Consider the following 25,393-nt stretch of genomic DNA (forward strand, 5'->3'; position numbering starts at 1 on the left):
TAGAGGATATGGTTAAAGTGATGGGTGAGTTTAACTCCTTCACAGTAAATCAGAAAATGACTAAAGTCATCAGAGACATAAAAAAATATAATGTTGATACAACATGCCCTTACTTGAAAGAGGATTTCCCCTAAATGAATCAAACAATCAAAATATTCAATTCCAAGGTCAATCTAAACTAAGATTTATTACCTTTTTAAAAACTTCCTCTGGCTCATGCCAAAGAGGTGAAGAGTCTACAAATTTCAACTTTTCACACCGAGATTCAGAGTTCATTACTCTCTTTTCTTTGGGGCTTACTCATATGATCTTGAGCCAGCTTTTCATGGATCACCACATATGTTAACTGAAAGGTGGAATTCATCTCTGTTAATAGGTGTACATATTTATTTGTTGTACGCCAAAACTTGTCATGGCTGAAATACGTTGGCTTTAATTGTAGAGGAAGTTCTAAGTAGACTATTGTATGCCAATTTATTGTATCAACAAGGAGTAAAGGAATTAGTGATATTTCTCCAGTGTTCTTCTTGTTGACTACCTCTTGGATGGGCTCTGGAATGGAATTATAACATAAGGACTTTTAAAATAAATATTCTTGAGGGGCAAGACATAATTCTACCTCTGTACATGTTTTGTTGTTTTTATGTTGATTTTTGCTGTAGTCCTGTGTGCAAGTGTTTAATTTTTCACCTATATGAGTACATACATGTATATTTAAGGACTGCAAGGAACTCTGGTTTTAATGAAGGGTTTGACATTATCACTGTATTTCATTGCTGTGAATATTATGCTTGATTACATTAGATTTCCAATGACAATCAATTGTTGCATTGTGAACAACTCAGACTGCTTATAGTTGATTCCCACTACATACTTTTTTCTGGGGGTCATTACATCTTCCTGGCAGGACATCTGGGGAAGACCAAAACCTTTGACTGACTGGTCACCCACTTTTTATTGCCACCATTTGATGGCCGATGCAGATGAACTCTGTAGGCCCTGCATTAACTGCAAGGCTAGTGTAAGTCAGGGGTAAAGTATAAAGCTCCATTGCAACTCTTCCTCATGGTAGGAACACCCTCTGAGAGGGTGAGAGTGGATATTGTTGGGCTCCAGGACTCCAAGGCAGTCTTAGGTGCAAAGTTGATCCTGGTCTTCGTGGACTATACCACATGGTACCCTGAGTGTCATACCCTTGAGGTCAGTGATTGCACCTATGGTGGTCAGGGCACAGATGGGGATATAAACCTGAGAGGTTTTGCCGAGGAACTTCATGTCTGCCTCCATGGAGGCCATATGGGATGAGTATGGGATTACCTACATCTTTTCTACAACACATCACCCCAGACCAATGGGTTTGTTGAGAGATTCACCAAGACCCTGAAATACATGATTATGGGACTACCAAGGCCCTTGATGCATATGTTGGACATCCTCTTACTGTGGGATCAATTCCGATCTCGGTCAGAAAGCATACCAACCGACTTGGTTCAGGTTTGCTTTCCATATGACTCAAATCGGTGGAGCCCGACTGACTGAGTACGATGCATCCATATGCATCCGGATCTGATTCAGTCGGACTCCTGTTGGCGTCAATAGGGACCTTTGTTCCGAACAAGAACACAGGCTCCCATTTAAGAAAGGGGTGTTTGGGGAAGATCATGCACCCTGTGGCAGGCATCCCATGGTGCCTGCCACACAGTGCATGGTTGGAAAGAGGGGACCCATGGGTACCCCATGGGACCTATTCAGAGGGCCCTGGGTGAAGAGAGGTCTGCTATGGGCCGCCGAAGACCAATTCTGGCAGCCATTTCATTTCAGGCAAATTGAATCGGAAAGGCTGTAAGGAATCATTCATCGTACTCGCTCGTTCGGAAACCGAGTCCATAGAACTGTACGAATCGGCGCCGGAAAGGCTCGTCCTGTCCGAATGCCTTCCAGAACCGATTCAGTCAGCCAGGACGGTTTCCGGGCATTGTACTTGCTCGTCCGGAACTGGGAATGAGTCGGTCGGAAACAAGTGCTCCAGATCGGATTCGCGAAACCTGTTAAGGTTTATAAATGTGAACCGTCTTGTTAGACCAGGCACCATTGGCGTGGGTCTCCCTTCCATTTGTCGCGTTTGTCTCCTCTGTGTTTGCTGGTGTTAAATGCTCTGGGCGCTGTGCCATTCCATTCAGTGCAACAGTGCGAATGCTCCCTATTGTAAATTGACTGTATGAATTGGTATTCCCATGATTGGCTCATTTGGTTTGCCTGTTAGTCCCTAGTATAGTGCACCATGCGTGCGTGCTGGTAGACCGAATACTGCTTGCGGACCTGCAGCGCTGATTGCGCCACCCAAGGAAACAGCTTGTAAAGTGTATCCCAGACCTGCCATTGCGGAGTCTGTGTGCAGTCCAGAACTGCTGTGCTGACTATGAAATGAACCCACTTCCCAGTCCCTAAACCTTCCCTTGGCATCATGTAAGTCACCCCTATGAAAGAGTGCATTGTATGTGAAAGGTAGGACATGCCCTGGTCTGTGTAGCATGTCCTGATAGTGAAGTACACTCCATTTAGTTGTTCACTATTGCAAGGCGATCTGTTCCCACGGGCCAGGATGGGCAGTTTGATTATTATAATCCTAATTGACCCAGGGAACATGATAGGAAAGTCAAACTTAGTATGCCTGAGCTCAGAATGTTAAAGCGCATCTTTTTGTGAAGATTATTTTTATATTCTGTGTTTGAAAATACCATTTTTAGAAAGTCAGTATTTTCTTGCCTAAGCCTTCCAGTGTGCTCTGCTGTTATTTGTATTGGCTTTCTGGTTTTCGTGGGACAGGGCAGGATGAGCCCGACCTGGTTTGAATAGAGAGATCTGCAGTTTGAGTATGGGGAGGGGTGACCCTTTGATCTGAGCAGGGCTGTGCCTGGCAATGTGAATGATGGCTCCACCTCCCACTGTGCATCTGATGGCAGACCCCCTCTTCCTGAAAGGCAGGATGCAGCCTTGTAAACAAAGTGCTCCAGGACAACGTCAAACTGCTTCCGGCTGGGTTCTGGGGTTTTGTGGATTTTGAGAACAAAGGCTTTTTGGGGTATAAGTATCTGTCCAAAATCCCTACAAGGTGTGTTACTTCTGGATGTCAAGACAAACCTCTGTCCGTGTAACTAGAGGGAAAGGACTTTGAAAATGTCATCCATCTTGCTAAAGCAACTACCCAAGGGCCTGATTTGAGTTTGCCTCCTGCTGAAGTCTCAGGGACATTAGACTTCACCCATCAGCCGTATGGCTTCCTATTTGAGGGTGATTCTACTCACAGGTGAGGCCTCTGTTGAGAATTCCAGAGCCTCTGGTTCTCCTGCGGGGAACATGGGCTGAAAGTCATCGTATCGCTAGCGAGGGGATGAGGAGCTATTGCCACCGAGAGCCTGCATTTGCCTGTTACCAAAGCCATCGTTACCGCTATTGTGGGCTGCTGCAGCTGAGAAGCTGTTGCTGCTGAGAGCCCGCATTGGCCTATATGTCGAAAATCATCTCCATCGCTATTTTAGGCCGCTGCAGCTGATGAACTGTGCCGCTGAGTGCCTGTATTGGCCGTACTATGAAAATCATTGCTATCAATATTGTGGCCCGCTGCAGCTGAGAAGCTGTGCCGCTTAGTGCCCACTTTGGCCGTCCAACGAGAATCATCACTATCGCTATTGTGGGCCACTGCAGCTGAGGAGCTGTGCCGCTGAGTGCCAGCATTTGCCGTCCAACTAGAATCATCAATATCGCTATTGTGGGCCACTGCAGCTGAGGAGCTGTGCTGCTGAGTGCCCACATTTGCCGTCCTACGAGAATCATTGCTATCACTATTGTGGGTCGCTGCAGCTGAGGAGCTGTGCCGCTGAGTGCCCACATTTGCCGTCCTACGAGAATCATCCTTATTGCTATTGTGGACAGCTGTGCCGCTGAGTGCCTGCTGTAGTCACCACTTCAAGGATCTTGTTACCACCTGCGTGTGCCGTTGGGTGCCCACCTTTAAGCCCCGTCCCAGGATTATCGTGAGTGCCCGCCACGAACCGCTACAGCCGGGAGCTGTGGCCACTGCTAGTCTGCCTGCCATCACCGCGGCTTCCTTGTGAGGCTGCATGCCGTGCCCCTTTAAATCAGGTACATTGTGCATCAACGGTTCGTGTGGACCCCGGCCTCAAACTAAGTCCATTCCACACCCTTTTCAGGTGCCTTTATTGCTTTTGAAGTGAATCTGTAATTATGTGCATTGTGGCTCCTTGAATGCTTTTAGACTTGTGTTCAGTCTAAATAAAGATAACTATTTTTCTATAACTACTTGTGGTGTTCGTTTGTAGCATCTCTCCTGCGTTATTGTGTATGGTCAGAAATGCTTCACACACTGCCTCTGAGATAGGCCTATCTGCTCATGCTATGTTACCACAGGGTTGAGCAGGGGTTATCAAAGGGTGTAGCCCTCTTCCTCTGACTTAGGAAGTAGGATCCTTATTTGGACCTTGGAGCCAGCCGCTACCAACTAGAGATCCCCATTTCTAACACGTCTCAAGCTCCATTTTGATTGGTCCGAAGTCATTATGATTTTGGTGATAGATCATCGTGAGGAGGAGGATGGTGAACCTGCCCCAGAACACCTGTCTTCCAAAGCGCAAGATGTGGCCCTCATCATCCTGCCAGATGCCATCATGCTGTCCCAAAGCACCAGAGGGACTTTTGCCACTTGTTGGTGCAATTTGCCGCTTTATTCTGACTTACCCCAAGGCTCACTGAATGGTGTACCCAGGGCATACACATGGGGAACATCATGTCTGTCAAGAATAGGATTTACAGGCTGAAAGACAAAGTGAAGGCCAGCATCAAGGATAAGGTATCCAAGATGCTGTATTTGGGAGTGATTGAGCCCTCCTGTAGTCACTCGTCCAGTCCAGTGGTACTGGTACTCAAGACTGCCGACCGGGCACCACTCAATAACTTAGGTTCTCTGTGGATTACAGGGGTCTCAATTCAGTTACCAAGACGAATGCTCACCCTATCCCCAATGCTGATGAGCTCATTGATTGGTTGGGAGCTGCCAAGTTCCTCAGTACCTTTGACTTGACTTCAAGACATTGGCATATTGCCATAACTGAAGGGACCGAGGAAAGGTCTGCATTCTCCTCCTCTGAGGGCCACTTTTAGTTCAGAGCACTGCCCTTTGAACTAACAAATATCCCTGTCACCTTCCCAAGGTTGCTTTGCCAGGTGCTGGATAGGCTACAAAAATTCAGTGCAGCCTACGTGGATGACATTGCTGTTTTGAGCCCCATCTGGGATGAACCCCTGCACCATCTTGAGGAATGCCTCAGACCCTGTGGAATGCAGACCTGACTACTACGGCCAATAACGGCCAGATAGGGCAGGGATCAGATGTACACTTGGGTCACCAAGACAATGGAGGGAAGGATCAGCCACTTCAGCTCATGATACAGACAATCATGGCTTGGGAGCATTCCAAGGCTGAGATTAGAGTGTTTTTAGACCTGACTGGGTACTACAAGAGATTTGTTATGGTACATCGCACTATTTGTGCCCCCTTAACTCAGCTGAATTCCATGAAGCAGCCCAAAAAGGTTATCTGGACAAATGCGTGCCAGAAAGCTTTTGATGCCCTGATGGAGGCACCAGTGCTCAGAGCACCCGACTTCGCCAACACATGACTAATTCTGATGGATGCTTCAGACCATGGCATTGGGCTGACTTGTCACAGTTAAACAATGAGGATTAGATCAACCTGTAGCAGTTATCTGCAAGAGACTACTCACCAGGTAGCAGAGGTGGTGCGCAGCTGAAAGGGAAGCATTTGCAAAGGTCTGGGCACTGAAGAATTTGAGACCATGCATGTTTGGGAGTCACTTCCAGGTTCAGGCAGACCCCAGACCACTCAATGCAAATGTGAGGTGGGAATCCACAACTGTGGTGTATCTCCCTACAGGGAATGGACTTGATTGTGGAACATCACCCTGGGACTGACCACATCATTCCTGATAGTCTGGAGGTTTTTCCACCTCAGAAATGAGAACTACCTTGAAGGTGGATAGTTCTCCCTACCTTCTGGAGGGGAAGGAGTGATATGTTGTAAATTAGCATCTTTTATGTGGCAATGCCCCAAATATGTGCCTTTTCTGCTTACTGCATTTTTCTTGGCCTTTGGACTCTTCACAGTTTACACTGGCAGACCATTGGTAATGTGGATCTCCCTTTCAAACATGTTTAAAATTGGTATACATCTGATTGGCATATTTAATTTATTAGCACGTCCCCAGTATTTGGTACTACATGTGTCCAGGGATTGTAAATTCAGTACTACCTGTAGGCTGCAGCATTCATTGTGCCACCCACTAAAACAATACTGTAAAAACCTGTCTCCAGGCTTGCCACTGCTGCCTTAGTGTGCAGTTTTAAGCTGCTATTTTGACCTGTCAACGTAACCTGTTTGACAGGCCTAAATGATACTTGATAATACTTAAGTATATAACTCACCCCCTAAAGCACTGCATGGTATTTACAAGTAGAAAATGTTTATTTAAGTTTTTGACATTTACAAGCAGAGGAAAACATCTAAAGTTGTTTTTTAATGTAGCCAGGCTGACTCAAGCCATAGGCTAACACTTATTTAAACTATTGCATTTAATAATTGCTACGTTTAGTTTCAGAACAGCTAGAAAAATATTTCAAGGACTCATTTTAAATATAATTTAAAATCAAATCTAAAGGTGAGTTTGAATTTAGCATTACTATTTTGGTAAAGACATATATAGAAAGTTGTCTTGCTCCTGCCTAAAACAAAAATGTATTTCTGCCAGTGTCTAATTGTTACATGCCTAAGGATGGGTCCCCTGTGGTGTGATGTGTATTGCTCCCAGACAGTGGTCAATGGGCCATGGGTTTGAGGAGGGCGTTTCCCTACCTGACAGGATGAACAGGGGGTCTGTGCCCATCTCCTACCTGAGCTTTAAATGCTGCCTCTTTTGTCTTTGTAGTCGGGCTGGCTCCAAACCAAATGGCAGGGGATGGCTGCCCAGAAATGGTTTATAGGGTGAAGAGAGGATTGCCCCCACCCACAGTCTGGGACTAAGCATAAAAGTGACAACCCTAGAACTCTCCCAGGTACTCCTGGACCTGAGAAGAATTAGAAGAAGCACATCCTGTTTTAGCTACAGTTCCTCAAAAAGCTTCTAGAGGCCCTTTTTTGCCTTTCAACTGAGCAGTACCAACTGGACCTAGCCTGGGTGCTTTGCTGGCCTAATTGTGATTGAGTATGAACCCCCACAAATTCACCACAAGGTCCTGGACTCTTGGCTATGTTCAGAGAGTACTCCTCCTTGCCTAACTGAGAATTTCACTGGACCCGACGACGAGTATTGATGTTGACAACCTTTGTCAGCAGGTTTAAAGGAGTCAGCACTGACCCTGAAAAGTAATGCTAAGCGTACTTACAAGTAATTTCTATTTCCATCCATTGGAATCCATTGTGTGGTTTTCAGCAGAAAAGTTTCTAAGTGTTGATTTTTGAAACGTACAAATATTCCTCTAAAATCAGCCGAAATACGAATTCTTATTTACTCACCTGTTATCAGGAGAGAATCCAGTGCTGCATCTTTTAGCCCTACAAAAGGGGGTGGTATTGGATGGAGCATCTGAACCAATCAAACACTCACACCCAGTCAAAAGATCTGGGTTTAATCCATCACCGTTCTTTAGCCTACTCTGCCACCCCAGTTCAGACATGGCATTATGCAAATCAGTCTGACCCTGTGCCTCATGAGAACAGTCCAGCCCAAACTGCCAAGCCATGCCTTCCCTGGACCGGAAACAAGCTTCCGAGGACCGGTTTCTGGCATTCCAGCCGTCTTCAGCCCGGCTTGCTTGAATCCAGTGGCAAAGTGAGCAAGGCACTCACGTCTGAGCATACCCTGCCACAATTATGGCGGCCAAAAGCGGTACAAAAGGGGGTGAAAATGGACGGAGCATCTGAACCAATCAAACACTCACACCCAGTCAAAAAATCTGGGTTTAATCCATCACCGTTCTTTAGCCCACTCTGCCACCCCAGTTCAGACATGGCTATAGGCAAATCAGTCTGACCCTGTGCCTCATGGGAATAGTCCAGCCCGAACCGCCAAGCCATGCCTTCCCTGGACCGGAAACAAGCTTCCGAGGACCGGTTTCTGGCATACCAGATGTCTTCAGCCCGGCTTGCTTGAATCCAGTGGCAAAGTGAGCAAGGCACTCACGTCTGAGCATACCCTGCCACACTTATGGCGGCCAAAAGTGGTACAAAAGGGGGTGGTAATGGACGGAGCATCTGAACCAATCAAACACTCACACCCAGTCAAAAGATCTGGGTTTAATCCATCACCGTTCTTTAGCCCACTCTGCCACCCCAGTTCAGATATGGCTATATGCAAACCAGTCTAACCCTGTGCCTCATGGGAACAGTCCAGCCCGAACTGCCAAGCCATGCCTTCCCTGTACCGGAAACAAGCTTCCGAGGACCAGTTTCTGGCATTCCAGCCGTCTTCAGCCCGGCTTGCTTGAAACCAGTGGCAAAGTGAGGAAGGGACTCATGTCTGAGCATACCCTGCCACACTCATGGCGGTCAAAAGCGGTACAAAAGGGGGTGGTAATGGACAGAGTATCTGAACCAATCAAGCACTCACACCCAGTCAAAAGATATGGGTTTAATCCATTACCGTTCTTTAGCCCACTCTGCCACCCCAGTTCAGACATGGCTATATGCAAATCAGTCTGACCCTGTGCCTCGTGGGAACAGTCCAGCCCAAACTGCCAAGCCATGCCTTCCCTGGACCAGAAACAAGCTTTGGAGGACCGGTTTCTGGCATTCCAGACGTCTTCAGCCCGGCTTGGTTGAATCCAGTGGCAAAGTGAGCAAGGGACTCACGTCTGAGCATACCCTGCCACACTTATGGCGGCCAAAAGCAGTACAAAAGGGGATGGTAATGGACGGAATATCTGAACCAATCAAACACTCACACCCAGTCAAAAGATCTGGGTTTAATCCATCACCGTTCTTTAGCCCACTCTGCCACCCCAGTTCAGACATGGCTATATGCAAACCAGTCTAACTCTGTGCCTCATGGGAACAGTCCAGCCCGAACTGCCAAGCCATGCCTTCCCTGTACCGGAAACAAGCTTCCGAGGACCAGTTTCTGGCATTCCAGCCGTCTTCAGCCCGGCTTGTTTGAAACCAGTGGCAAAGTGAGCAAGGAACTCACGTCTGAGCATACCCTGCCACACTTATGGCGGTCAAAAGCAGTACAAAAGGGGGTGGTAATGGACGGAGCATCTGAACCAATCAAACACTCACACCCAGTCAAAAGATCTGGGTTTAATCCATTACCGTTCTTTAGCCCACTCTGCCACACCAGTTCAGACATGGCTATATGCAAATCAGTCTGACCCTGTGCCTCGTGGGAACAGTCCAGCCCGAACTGCCAAGCCATGCCTTCCCTGGACCGGAAACAAGCTTCCGAGGACCGGTTTCTGGCATTCCAGCTGTCTTCAGCCCGGCTTGCTTGAAACCAGTGGCAAAGTGAGCAAGGGACTCACGTCTGAGCATACCCTGCCACACTTATGGCGGTCAAAAGCGGTACAAAAGGGGGTGGTAATGGACGGAGCATCTGAACCAATCAAACACTCACACCCAGTCAAAAGATCTGGGTTTAATCCATTACCGTTCTTTAGCCCACTCTGCCACCCCAGTTCAGACATGGCTATATGCAAATCAGTCTGACCCTGTGCCTCGTGGGAACAGTCCAGCCCGAACTGCCAAGCCATGCCTTCCCTGGACCAGAAACAAGCTTTGGAGGACCGGTTTCTGGCATTCCAGATGTCTTCAGCCCAGCTTGGCTGAATCCAGTGGCAAAGTGAGCAAGGGACTCACGTCTGAGCATACCCTGCCACACTTATGGCGGCCAAAAGCAGTACAAAAGGGGGTGGTAATGGACGGAGCATCTGAACCAATCAAACATTCAGACCCAGTCAAAAGATCTGGGTTTTAGCCATCACCGTTCTTTAGCCCACTCTGCCACCCCAGTTCAGACATGGCTATATGCAAATCAGTCTGACCCTGTGCCTCATAGGAACAGTCCAGCCTGAACTGCCAGGCCATGCCTTCCCTGGACCAGGAAACAAGCTTCAGAGGACCGGTTTCTGGCATTCCAGCCGTCTTCAGCCCGGCTTGCTTGAATCCAGTGGCAAAGTGAGCAAGGGACTCATGTCTGAGCATACCCTGCCACAATTATGGCGGCCAAAAGCGGTACAAAAGGGGGTGGTAATGAACGGAGCATCTGAACCAATCAAACACTCACACCCAGTCAAAAGATCTGGGTTTAATCCATTACCGTTCTTTAGCCCACTCTGCCACCCCAGTTCAGACATGGCTATATGCAAATCAGTCTGACCCTGTGCCTCGTGGGAACAGTCCAGCCCGAACTGCCAAGCTATGCCTTCCCTGGACCAGAAACAAGCTTTGGAGGACCGGTTTCTGGCATTCCAGACGTCTTCAGCCCGGCTTGGCTGAATCCAGTGGCAAAGTGAGCAAGGGACTCACGTCTGAGCATACCCTGCCACACTTATGTCGGGCAAAAGCGGTACAAAAGGGGGTGGTAATGGACGGAGCATCTGAACCAATCAAACACTCACACCCAGTCAAATGATCCGTCCATCACCACCCCCTTTTGTACCGCTTTTGGCATCTTTTAGCCCAGCCCTGACCCTGAAAATTAATTCTAAGCGTACTTACCAGTTACTTGAAATTCCTTCCATAGGCTAACATTGACTGGTTTCACTTGGAAATTCTTCTAAGTGTGGAGTTTTTGAACTTTAAAAAATGTATATAAAATCAGCAGAACTACGAATTCCGATTTACTCACCTGTTATTAGGAGTGACCTCAGTGCTGATTCTTGGAGCCCAGTACTGATCCTGAAAAAAGTAATTCTCACCGTACTTACAAGTAATTAGTATTTCCTTCCAGAGGAATCCATTGTCTGGTTCTCACCAGAAAAGTTTCTTAGTGTCTATTTTCACAAACTAAAAATATTCCTTAAAAATTGCCTGTATGACTTTAACCCCTCCTATGCTTGTGACGGAACCTCTCCGTCACAAGCCACGGGTGAGCTGTGCTTGTGACGGAACAGTTCCGTCACGGCCCGCTCGCCGCGCCTGCGCGGCGCTGATTTTGCGCCTGCGCTGACGCTTTGATGGGCGGGCGGGTACATGACGGAACCGTTCCGTCACAAGCACAGCTTGCCCGCGAGCCGTGACGGAGCGGTTCCGTCACTAGTATGGAGCCGCTGCGCGGGTGCCCCACCCCCTTAGCGCTGCGGCGGAATAGCCGCCACAGCGAAGGGGTTAATGCATTCTTTCGACTGTTTACAGGAGATGCACCCGTGCTGGCTCCAGGACCCACCACTGAGTAAGAAAAAGTAACGTTAACACTACTTACCTGATAAGTGAATTACCTCCCATAGGATAACATTGGTGATTCTATGTGAAAAAGTTTCCTAAGTGTCAACTTTTAAAATACAATAATATTCCTTAAAAATCACTACTGTAACCAAAAGGCTTTTACTTAACTGTTTACAGAAGATGTCCCAGGACTGAATCTAGGATCTAGTCTTGTGGTTAGAAAAGTAAACCAAAAAGTAACTAATATGCAACTAACTATAACAGGGGAATTTCAATAGTTTTGTACAAGTGAAATGTCCAATTAACTATATCACCACTAAAACATATGGTGTTTTCAGTAAATTTCTAAGGTTTTTTAAATGGTAATTCCTAACTATAACTTGTCTGGAACCTATGGTTTTTTCAGTGAATATATATATAACTATATCCATCTCTTGTCCCCCGCAGACTCAGTGACATCTTTACACCCTTGACCTGAGACGCAGTTATACGCGCTTCGCTACATATGATCAGATATTCACATAGTTTCCTTTAACCTCTATATGGCTAATTTCATTTGAATTTATGCACAAGGAAGCACACCGCCCGCACTGCCTCCAGTACTCACTGACATTGCTTTGTATTTCCATGATGCAGACTACAGCTCTTCTTTGATATTTTAATAAATAACAATTGGCTTAAGTCCAATTGACTCAAACATAGCCAATGTCTTTTTTATGACTACCGCTAATGTGGGTCTCTGTGCCTTAGCTGATATTGCGTATACTGAGGTGATTACTATACCCGCAGCTTCTCCCGTGGCCCACACTGTCATTCTCAGTGCTGGACCACCTCATCCGTAGCTCCTCCGATGGCGCATTGCGAACAAGACTACTTGACATGTGTTCTAGTTTCTAGACCATCTTATAAACTGTTTCCTACAATGGTTAGAAATCAGCTTAGTGTACTAGCAGGAGTACTGCCTTACTTTTATCAGCAGATTCTAGGCCCCCCCTTTTTTTGTTTTCTGAGCATACTATTATGACTTTATCATTGGATCGTATTAGCGAATCCTTTCCCCTCCTTTTAATCATTAGAGTTTGTTAATAATTTCTCCTTTCTCCTCTTTAGGCCCTACTTGGCCTCGGGGTAATTCTGCGTCTTAATTATTCAGGTAAGACCTGTTACCTCAGCAAAGATGGTTTATGCCCTTTTATACTTTTTATGACATTAGGACAACTCTGACACTATACTTCTTGTTGTACTTTGACCGTGTCACTTTAGACTCCGATACATCTTTATCTTTGAAGAGCCTTACTGGATGACATTAATTTAAGAGCGGGACCGTGACCTCCAAAGAATTTGTGCTGTACAGATTTCAGATACATTGCCCTTTCTTTATTATTGTCCCCACTTGCTTATGATTCCCCTTATACACTCCCCTTTTAATTTGTGTGATACAGATTAATTATATTCGATTCCCTTTTTCCTTTCAGAACACCAAGTGTTTATCAGGCCCCTACGCAGTGCAGGTTTTATGTGTTTTTACACAACGCTTGCCAAGCTATTCTATTTTCCCTTCGGAAGTCTCATTGCCCTTAGATGATGAGAAACATCACTTGAATATACCCTGCATCTAGAGAATACTCTTTTATCTTATATGATACAGACTAATTATATTCGAGTGTTTTTTTCAGACAACCAAGTGGCAATCTGGCCCCTACACAGTCAAGGTTTTACGTCTTCGAACTCAAGGCTTGTTATCAAATCTTTCTGCACTATATTAGCTTTCTCTTTTCTATGGTCTCTTTCTCTACCCATTTCCCAACTATATTAGTCTTCTTTTTTTTCTTATTCTATTGTTATCAAATCTTTCTGCAATATATCAGCTTTCTCTTTTCTTATTCTATTTTCTTGGTTTGTAATAAAAAATATCTGTAATTGGAATGTATAATTGTTGAATGTCCCGCCTGCTTAAGAAATGTGTTTGTTACTTCATTAGGCCATTAAGGAAATGCTTTGTATACATTACCGTTTTTGAGTTATTGAGGTATTGAGTGTGCTCATCTATATATAATGTATTTTTGGGGTAATAATGGTTAGGACACTTGGGGGCCGATTATGATGGCGGACAGACCTGAGTCCGTCCGCCACCCCGGAGTAGGAGGGACCTTCCGCAGAGGCAGCGGCGGTCCCTCCATGCAAAATAGGATGTGACCGCCACCCTGGCGGTCACATCCTATATTTTTAACATTGCGGCGTGTGCTGCTTGAACCAGCACCCGCCGCAATGTTAAAAATGTAAGCTGTGCATTTGCAAGCACAAAGTGGCAGGCACTGCGTGGTGCCTGCCGCTTTGTGCACGTAAATGCAGGGGGGTACCATAGGTACCCCCATGTGCCCCCCCCCACCCCCCTACACCCCTGGGGGCCCGCAACGGTCCCCCAAACAACACTCCGTATGCCTTTGCCTCTGCGGATTGAAAGCCAGACCCACCAGCCATCCTAATATGGCGGTGAGTCTTTCGAGGCTCCGCAGTGGTTTTCCCGCATCCACCGGGCCGGCGGTGGCTTCCGCCGGCCCGGCGGATGCAGGAAAACCGCAATCATAATAGGCCCCTTTATGTGTCTGTGTTTTATGTGTATATAAATATGTTGTATGATTTTCCTTTTTTTCCTTTTTTTCATTCTTTGTTTCTTTTGTCTTTCTCTCTTCTCATTTGTATAACTAATTGTCCAATGTTAGCATTGTGATTATTGGTGTGCTCTATTTAATTATTTCCGTATATTTTTTTGTGATTGTGTTGTGTATTTATAACAATGTTTGATCAGCTCTCCATGTTGTTTCTGTCTTTCTGTGTTGCCCTTCTTCCATTTATAAGGATTTTTCTGATTTTTTTGTTTACTTTTCCATCTGTGTATTTTGATTTCTGTCTTTATCACTTTCAGCCCTGACGAAGTTCCCTCTGAGAACGAAACGCTTTGGCCGAACTTGCTGTTTTGAACCTACAAACAAATTTGACTAATAAAGAACTTTAAACATTTTACTGTTGATCCTTGGACTCTTTTGACCCTACACACTCCCTTCAATTACTTGTTAAGGATCTGGAGCACAGCGGCAATAGGACGGTTGGTGTCTGGGATATTTGCGCGGGATTTGTACAGACGGTGAAACTGGTATAGAGGTGCAGGAACGACAGTCCACCGTCTTTTCTGCTTTGTTGAGAGAAACCAAAAAATCAATGCCAGTGTCCTTTTGCCGAGCTTCTCTTGTGAGTTCGGATGGGGTGAGTAGAACACCTTCCTTCAAGTATTCCTTGACTCAGATACACTCAATCCTGAGCTATACTTTAATAATATGCAAAGATGTTATGTAAGGATTGGTTAGTACCGTCATACACTAACATCAGTTTGTTTAGAACTCATGCATGCACACCTGGCTTAACAATGCTATCCTTTTAACCAATGCAAAAACCACAGTTGATGGACAGAATGCAGAACAATGTCATACATTCACCCCAGTACAGAGATCTGGGCCTAAATCCATCGTTTTTTTGCACTGCACACCACCCCAGTTCAGACATGGCCATATGCAAATCAGTCTGACCATGTGCCTCATGGTAACAGTCCAGCCCGAACTGCCAAGCCATGCCTTCCCTGGACCGGAAACAAGCTTCCGAGGTCCGGTTTCTGGCATTCCAGCCGTCTTCAGCCCGGCTTGCTTGAATCCAGTGGTGTGGAGAGCATGGGACTCACGTCTGAGCATACCCATCCCACTCGGGGTGACAATTGCAAAAACCACAGTTGATGGACAGAATGCAGAACAATGTCATACATTCACCCCAGTACAGAGATCTGGGCCTAAATCCATCGTTTTTTTGCACTCCACACCAGCCCAGTTCAGACATGGCCATATGCAAATCAGTCTGACCCTGTGACTCATGGGAACAGTCCAGCCCGAACTGCCAAGCCATGCCTTCCCTGGACCGGAAACAAGCTTCTGAGGACCGGTTTCTGGCATCTCTGTTCTGGATCTCTGTACTGGGGTGAATGTATGACATTGTTCTGCATTCTGTCCATCAACTTGCAGAACAATGTCATACATTCACCCCAGTACAGAGATCTGGGTCTAAATCTATCGTTTGTTTGCACTCCACACCACCCCAGTTCAGACATGGCCATATGCAAATCAGTCTGACCCTGTGCCTCATGGGAACAGTCCAGCCCGAACTGCCAAGCCATGCCTTCCCTGGACCGGAAACAAGCTTCTGAGGACCAGTTTCTGGCATCTCTGTTCTGGATCTCTGTACTGGGGTGAATGTATGACATTGTTCTGCATTCTGTCCATCAACTGTGGTTTTTGCATCCTTTTAACCATAGCATTAGTTTGGGGGAATCTACCTGATAGGGCTCAAGAATGTCCAACATAATTTCCAGTATAAACTAAAATAATGTCCCGCAAAGTTCAAAGGAAAACTTTGAAAGCCTACTGGCTCAACTTCTTAAATCCTTAGGACAGGTATTGCAAATAACAAGGTTTCAGGTTTCTGTTAGCGCATATTGCTTGAGTCCTCTGATGGCTCTGCCTCACGTGCTTTCAACTGAAGCATTCTGACTTTATATGTCTGTTCTTCCTTTCAGTTGCAGGTTGACACCGGACATTGTGGATCTCAGGTAAGAAGCGTTCCTCCTGGTGTTTGGGGAGGTGGGAAGGTTCACAGGAAGGTTTGCAAGGTCTCTAGTCATGGTGAACAGGCCCTGCATGAGAGGGCTCACCAAAACCAAGATCGGGGGCAAGATATTTATAGTTCTGTCCCGAAGATGGCCGCAGAACCACAAGGAGAAGCAAGATCTCACAAGGAGTTGTGGGTCTCGTGCACATGCTTTCAGGTGGAAAACACACGTTTGCAGGTGGAAAGAAAATGAGCACCAATAAAATCAGGATTAATGGGGACATGGGTATCTCAGAGGTAGAGACTGGCGGGACAAAAGGAATGATGGAGAACACCCCAATGTCACACCAATGGCAGAGAGCGCGCTTCCTGAATGAGCGCAAAACAGATGTGTAGCACAATCTTCAAGTGACCACGTGCTGCCAATCCCCTCGTCAGATTCAGCATGCTAGTTGGCCCAGCTGAAGGCTTTCAACCTTTGTAAAACTCTCTAAGGCTCGAGGTAATTTAACAACAGGTTTAGCTTCGTCCATGTATCCAACAAGCGACCAGATAGCTGCTGTTGGTGCTTTGTGCTTTTTGTTGCTATTTTTAACTGTAATTGTAAAAAATTCTATCTCCTGGTCTATTCCTTGATTTTTTGTTATTTTGATTTTTTAGTTTATTGAAATATTCTTTAATTCTGTTAATTGGTTTGCTTCTAAGTTAAGCTTAACTGATCTTTGACAAGCTACCAGAGGGTTGGGCACAGGTTTATTTAGTGACCTTAGTAGTTCTTCCTGACAAGGATTGTGATTATTAATTGAAGTGAGATCCAACCCCATCAACAAATTCCCAGATTTGTTTCAATACATATATATATGTTATTTTATATATTCTGAGTCTGTATATAGTAAGGGCCATATTTCTCAAAAGGTTTCACCATTTTTGCACCATGCAGCAGGGTGCAAGTACGATGCAGCCCTGATGTGTGATTTATTAAGCCACATTCCTCTAAGAATGCTGCTTGGTGGCCCTGAGTGGCTTGATAAATCCAGAGTAACGCAATGCAGTGCAAATCGCTGCTTTGCGTTACTCTGCTCCAGTAAGGCATTCCACGCAACACGCATGGATTTTGATGCATTCCCAGATTCACTATAAGTGGTACACCTGGGAAGGTGCCAAAACTGCTACGCCACCCCAGGTGAGGTGTAATAAGGAGAAATATGTTTATTTCTCCTCGTTGTCTCCTCTTTCCATGTGTGTTGCATTCTTAGGGGATTCTTTTTGTGCAAACAATCCAGCTTACAACTCAGGCACCCTTGCACAATGGTGCAATAGTGCCTGCATTGGCGCAAGTCAACACATTGTCTGCCAGCAATGGAAAAAGTCAGGAATACGCTATGTCTTGTTAAATACAGCGCATTCCTATCCGTTTCCCGTCACGCAGCGTAGCAAGGTGGCTTGCTGCGATGCTCTGAATCACTTAATTATAAATAAGACACTAAATGTAGATGTGCAGAGTCTGATAGGGTATTTATTACCATTGTTAAATATGTTTAGAAGACTTGACTCATGACAGGTCATTTGCTCTTCCATCCTTCCCTCAACAATGGTAATTAATATGTAATTACACTTAGGAAACCTGCAAATATGATGTATGACATGCTGTTTTCAAATGAGGAGTAGTTATGAAAAGACATGTTCAGGAAGGTTAAATCACGATGAAGAGGTCAAGTGACTATTAGGAGAATTCTTCCCCTGTGTAAAATAAATGTAGAAGGCAATCTGTGAGGTAGTAAACAGGGGTTTTCGAATATCAGTTTTGATGTGTTGTCTTAATAGCATGGAAATTGACCTTTCGACCGTAGTAATAAAAGTGTGAATATGCGTATATTAGTACAATTAGCTTTCAGGTTGTTATACTAATATTAAGCATTATAAGATTCATTGCTTAAAGAAATACTGGGCCATATTATTAAGAAAGGGCGATACATTATCGCCAGGAAACTGCCGCCAAAGCGGCGATAATGGGCTTGATAATTTGCCTTTATGAATTCCCACAGCAGCCCACGTACTGGTGTTAACCTGGGCTGCTATGGGAATTCACAAGGGCATTTTATTAAGCCCATTATCGCTGTTTTAGCGGCAGTTTCCTGCCCATAAAAGCAGCGATAATATATTGCTCTTTCTTGATAATATGGCCCATTGTTCTGTTTTTTTGACAAGCTTGGAAACTCCACAAAGGTATTGATTTGTCAAATAAGCACGACGCTGCTGATGACTAGTTACGGTAAACAATATTCATTTAAACATGAGGGGCCTCATTTATGAGAAATGACGCATCGCTGCGTGAAAGCAGCGATGCGTCACTTTTCAGTGCGCACTCCTTGCTACATTCCTGATGCGTCATATTTAATGTATGACGCATCATGTCGCAAGGAGCTACAGATACGTCAGTATTTCTGATGTATCTGTAGGCGCAAAAGTGACGCATTGCTGGAGTGTGTCACAAAAGTCACGCAACTCCAGCAATGTGTCCTTTCACAAGGGGCAAGCCCCATTTGAAAGGGCTTGCGTCAGTCTTACGCCTGCTGTGAGGCAGGCGCAAGATTTTGACGCAACGGCGTCCTAAAAGTGACGCAGTGAAATCTCATAGATTTCACTGCGTCACTTCTACGACCCTTCCTTGCGTCAATACGCCCCCTTGCATACATCATACCTGGCGCAGGTATAATGGGGCGCAGGGGTTTACAAAGTGACGCATCTACCTAGATGCGTCACTTTGTAAATATGGCGCAACAAGGCACATTTTTTACGCCACTGGTGCGTCACAAAAAGTGACGCACCAGCGGCGTAAAAGTGACGCACAGCCTCATAAATGAGGCCCCAGATATACTTTTTTTTGCTAGGTCTCTAGAGTCTCTCCTATTTTGACAGTGTCATTGGATGCATTTCTCTGCTCTCTTTCATTCTTCTTCAGACAACATGCAACATGGCATCAAAGGGCTCACTTTTACTTCAAAGTGTGCTGTGGTTTCATTACAAACACACACAAAGAAACAAGCTTACTTTTATATCACTTGTACAATGGTGCCTGTGTATTTATAGAGTGGTAAAATCAGCACGAAAATCTACTTATTCCTTAAAGTAACTGTGCTGGAAATAATGTTTCCATTCTGCATTTAACGAGTATGCCATTTCGAGTAGCGAATAAAAGCAATGCCACGGAGGGCTCATAATACCGTTTGTAAATTCAATGAGCTGTGTCAAAGTACAGCCCGTGCAGCTGAACAGTTCCAGCCTCCGGAAGTTTAAGAAACATTATGAAATCCCATTCGAACTTGAAATTGCTCACTTACTGTGATTTAAGAAAACAGCCTCAACACATTCTCAGTTAGCAGAGTTTGCATACTGTTCCACATGTTCATTTATCCACTAAAGCAAAAGTGCTTTTTATTATTGTTATTTTTTGTCCACGTTATTGATATTTTAAAATATTGTGATATATATAAATATATAGCTCAAGTAGCATTATAAAAACAACATCACTCAAAAATGTGAGCAGTATTGTTCTTCTGCCTCTGTTTCACAAAGGTGTTACTCCCGGGCACAAAGTCATGACTGCCTCTAGAAGTGAAATAATAAAAATATGAATTTCTTCCTCATAAAACAAATGATGACTAACTATATTGACCCTTCCTGGTCAAAGGGATAATATTATATTCTAAAATTCAAAAGGCATGGAAGTCTACTTGGGTAAGTAAGGGCAGTGTAGAAGCAGAGACTAAGCTGGAGATAATTCTGGCAATTTTCAAAAAAGTTATTATGAATAGAACACCTTTGTTTTTATTGCCATTTCTGGAATTTACAAAACTACTCAGGAATGCCAATGATATATACAAACTATATACAGATCCTTCCCTCAACACACAGTTTATCAGGGGCCTGTATTCGGACCTTTATGTAGCCATACTCTGGCAGCTTTTCCGCCTATCACTCAAGAGGAGCTTGATGTGCTCTGCCTTAAGATGAAATCAGAGAACATTCGACCCATCTCTCTCCTGCCCTGGTCTCCAAGATTATGGAGGCCTATATTAATTCCATACTTACAGGTTTTTTTGAGGAGAATAACCTACTGGACCCCTCTCAGAACAGTTTCCGGCCTGGCCACAGCACAGAGTCTGCTCTCCTAGAGGTGACTGAGCATCTGAGGGGGGCTCTAGATGAGGGTCGAACATCAGTGCTGATTTTGTTAGATCTCAGTGACACGTTAGACACCGTATCCCACCAGATCCTGTTGCAGAGGTTGGAGGAGGTGGGCATCGTGGGCTTCCATTCTGTCTAGACTAGATTATGCCAATTCATTCTATTCGGGAGCAAATAAGGTGGAAATTACAAAACTGCAAAGGGTCCAGAACTGTGCGTTTTGAACCCTGTGGGTCTGCACAGGACGTGCCCTACTCCTTGTGCTATTCGCAGGTTACATTGGCTACCTGTGGCTAAATGAATAGAGTTCAAGATTCTCTGTATGTCCTTTAAAATCTTAAATCTGTCCTCTCCAGATATCTTGGCCAATCTGCTTACATATTACATTCCCTCCCGCCAACTGCGGTCTATGGGCCAGCACCTGGCGATTATTCCGTGGGTGAGGAAGGCTCCTGCAGGAGGGGGATCCTTTCGCATATTGGCAGCCAAACTTTGGAATACGCTTCCCGTCGCCATCCGCAGTATTAAAAATTACTTTACATTCCATAGGGCCATTAAAATGCACCTCTTTCCTCCACCGTAGGCGGCTTCTGTCATCTACTGTTTCTGCAGTTTCTTGGTTCAGCGATGGGACGCCCCTTTGCCGGGGCAGCTATGCGCTATATAAAACCGCACAACTCAACATAACATCTATGAATACGTCCTTCATTCTCACACTACATGCGGCCGCTTGGTTCAGGACCTCTTTGAAACCTCACACACTAGCTATCTCTATTCTCTTTACAGTAATTAACACCCACTGCACTTACATGCCTTTTCTTTCCTCATCAGGGGTACTGGCCATTTTCGACTCTCCATGTCAGACATATTCCTTCCTTGCTGTGACTTAATTCCTGTTGATATTCAGAGCTTATTTTTGTGAATTGTTCTCATCATTAATGCTATTCACTCTGTACATTTGGGTTTGGGGGGCTCGTACGTCTATTAGAACAGTCAGCAATTCATGGCATTCACCATGTTCATCTGCTGCAATGTTAGTGGCCATTGTAAATATGTTATGCTTTCACTTAAAACCTTAACAAAGTTCAATGAGAGAAATATGTTGGCTGTTCTCATTAATAAATATGGGCTGAATCAAGCTACCATCGATGACTATAAATATTCTGATATAAATATGATATGGACTGAATCAATCCAAAATTAGTAAATCAAAGGGATTGAACTGCATCCCATCCTTTAAAACGAGTCTGCTCCCATTATTGATTTACTGGTTTGTCATTCTTGAAACATGTTTGGATAGCAGGATGCTTGGATTGTCCAGCACCAGATTTCTAATGACTCTGAACTGTACCTGTTTGCCGTTCGTATTGTAGTTACTAATTGTGGATGTGCAGATCATTTCACAACTACTGGTATTGTAACTGTTGGCACTCCAAAGGAAACACTCTCAACCTCAACATGACAGCCTCTCTGCCACTTCATTGAGAGGCACCAGTGTCCAGTGTATTTTGCCTTCTCCTTCTTTATCATCTATACCACTATATACTTTGCAAGTAGAGCAGCTGAAACCAAACAAACACATCTCTTTCAAAGACTACCCTATGGACACCATACAAGAACACTTATCTACCGCTCAGACCTCTACCGTAGCTCTTCAGATGCTGAGATACTCCTTAATGTATACAACAAAGCCCTAAAAAACATTGCTCACCTTCATGTACCATTAAAAATACAATCCTCTGAGCCTAGACCTTTCACACTATGGTTCAACCAAGAACTCTCAGAAAACAAGCACATCAAAATTATCACGCACCAGGGCGCTTGACCACCTCACTCAACTCCAAGCACCTGATTGACTGACAGAGTTTTCAACATCTCAGCTGAAGCAACTTCCACAAAATAAGCACCAACTATGTGACTATGAAGTGAAACACTTGTTAACATGGTCAAACACTGCACCAGTTCATTCCCAAAGCCACCAATACCTCATTTAGATTACAAGTGCAACAGTATTAATCTTTCTCACAGAGATTACTAAACTCAAATCCCAATGAGCATCACTCAGCAGATTGTCTCCATTACCCCATCGTTCGACTCTAAGTGGATAACACTCAACTTCACTCTGTTTCTTCATGCCTTGTAAAACTCAAGCCGTAAATATCCAAAGACGTCCTTAGATTCAACTTACAAAGATAGAATTCCTCCTCATACAAACACAAAACCACTTTTGCCACCTCTCTTTTAAATAATATCCTGTCAAAGGAATGCATCTTGCCACACCATATGACCACAGAAATGTATCTGGGTTTTATTTTAGTCTATAGTCTCTCCCTTATTTAACACATCAATCAAGTTGCCAAGTCAGCAAGGTACTTCCTTCACCAATTCCAAAACATCAAGCTGTGTTAATCACCTAAAAACTGCTGCTCTATTCATGTCAAGATGTGCGTTTGACAATTAGGATTAGGTAGGCACCCAAGTTTATTTTTTTCTAGTAAAGTTAATACTTCACTCAGCAGCCAGACTCATCACTGAAACAAACCACTGCAGATGTCAGTTATTGTCTATTTTGCCTTGAGAAAGACAGCATTTTAAAATGATGGGCCTCATGTACAAAGAAATGGAGTAGAGCAGCACTATAAGTCATTTTGCTGCACTGCCCTATGCCAATTTGGAAGGGTGGGAATGTGTTTGCATTCACTGGAACCAATGAATATGTTATTATAATATAGCCTTATAGCCCGCCGTAGACGGCTATACCAGCTATTAAAGGCCCTCTCCAGCGTTAAAGGCCCCGAGCCGAAGGCGAGGGCCTTTAACAAGGGAGAGGGACTTTAATAGCGGTATAGCCAATCTACGAAGGGCTATAAGGCTATTAGAACATTCTGCCACTAGAGGACAGAATGCTCTAACAAAAAAAACAGAGCCTTTTGGGAGCGCGAGGGGATTGGAATCCCCTCAGGCACCCTGAAGCCTTTGTTCACAGGCAGAGCTGTGAACAAAGAAACATTGGAATGTTGGAGCTCCAGGCTTATACCAGCCATTATAAGCCCAGAGCACTCCATTGTTTTCAATGGAGCTCCCAACATTCCAATGTTCTAATAACTAGTCTTTTCTCTGTGAAGACAAAGTTTCCCCTTCTTTTGGAAATCCAGCAACAAAGCAGCATTTGTTCCACAATTTGAGGTGCTCCCTATATTTTCAGCCCATGTAGGCGTTTTCTGCCTTTTGTCATTTGCTTTTATTTGGAAACTTTCTCTTCTTTTCTCTGCCATATTTAGAAACATTTTCTCTCGTTCGTGTAATAAACATGTTAAGTTATCTCTATGTGCTTCACCTAAAACTATTGTACCTATAGTTAGAAAGTATTCTCCCATTTAGCATGTTACATCACTCTTAGTATGTACAGGATTCAGATTTCCACATATAGGAAGTTCTGAAAATATCACATCTGAATTAGAATAATAATACTGTAAAGGTCCTCTCATATAGAATAAACTAGCTAAAATACTACAGGAAATTCCATATGTTAGTGGAAAGTGATGGTAGATCACACCCTCAGCTACTGAAGTAGGTAGCTTCATACAGACGTAACAGTCTTTTATCCCCATCGCTTCTACGTAATGTACTAAAAGGTTTGCAAATACATTTAAATGAGTTCTATTCTTGATTCTATGATAATGCAGTCCTTCCTCATCTGGTGCATCTAAGTCCATTCTAGTTTATCTAAGGCTAAGTGCTTTCTCTTGTGTCTCTACTCTTCGTGATGTATCTTTCGTTTGCAGCTCTTCTGTGTCCTTTGTCACTCATTTAGTAGGGTACAAATTAGTATCTTTACTCATCATGTAAGGAATAGTAATTGTTAGTCCTATCCATAATATAAGTAATAATGCTACACTACATAAACATACTTTGCAGCATGATTTACAAGAATTTCGTCTTGGTCTTCAATTCACAGTGGAATCAGACATTTTGACTCTAAAGAAGCTTCAATCCCTCTTTGTAACTTTGCACAGGTTGCTTACACAGGGCAACTTTCAGGTTGGTTAAACTTCTTCGCCAGTCTGGTCAGCAATCAATTCTTGTTCACTTTCGTCACTTATTTCAAGGTTTTCAAAGTCTTCCAACACCAGATAAGTCCATTCAGGACTTTGATACTTGTTATTCAGTCTTTTTATTCGGGCACTTCTTCTCTTAGGTTTTATCACAGATTGATCAGTTTTACTGGAGTCTTGATTTTCCTGCTCAAGTTCTTCATTGATAGTCTTTAGTCTCAGTCTCAGTCTTTTGACAAATCTAGGTACTTTATCACCTTTTCTGAATCTTTTAACTGGCACTGTGTTTTGGCTCTCTTCAAGTGCTCTTTTATTCTCGTTCAGTTGTGGCACATCTACTTCATTTTCTTCTTTTTCTCTTCCTGTCTGACTAGTTCCAGGTCTTATTTCAGCTTCTACTGCCTGGCTGCTAAGCTGGCCTTGTTCAGGTATATTCTGGATTTGGCTTTGTTTTGTTTCAATTTCCTCTTCCTGAACACATTTGTCTAGTTCTATCTGCACTTCGAACTTTTGATTTTCTTCCGATTGAACTTCTGCTCTAATTTCTATCTGTCCCTTTTCAGGCTCTGGAGTTCTTGGAGGAGTGTCAATAATTTGTTCTTTCCCTATCTGGTCTTCCTGTCTCGTCCTCACTATCCCACTCTCTATCTCAGTAGGTTTGTCTTCTTGTTCTTATTAGATCGAGAGTCAGGTCGATTACTGGGACCCAATCATCTTGACTGGAGCTCGGCTGTTCTTCTTCAGCTACTTCAGGACCAATTTCTGGAGACCCCTCAGCTGCACAACCTTCAGCCTCAGTTTCTTCAGGTTCAGTCACTTTCTTTGTATGGCTGGCATGGATCCACCGTGGCACACCTGCACACTTCACAGCTGTTATGGTAACCAGGATTACTTGTCTTGGTTTTCCCCACTTCGGTGCAAGGCAACTCTTCCGAGTATGTTTCTTTATTCAAGTCAAGTCAAGTCAGAGAATTTATATAGCGCACTACATACCCAGAGGGTCTCAAGGCGCTTAGGGAGGGGAAGAGGA

This window comes from Lissotriton vulgaris, chromosome 3_1 (genome assembly GCF_964263255.1).
Source record: "Lissotriton vulgaris chromosome 3_1, aLisVul1.2, whole genome shotgun sequence".
Taxonomy (NCBI): Eukaryota; Metazoa; Chordata; class Amphibia; order Caudata; family Salamandridae; genus Lissotriton; species Lissotriton vulgaris.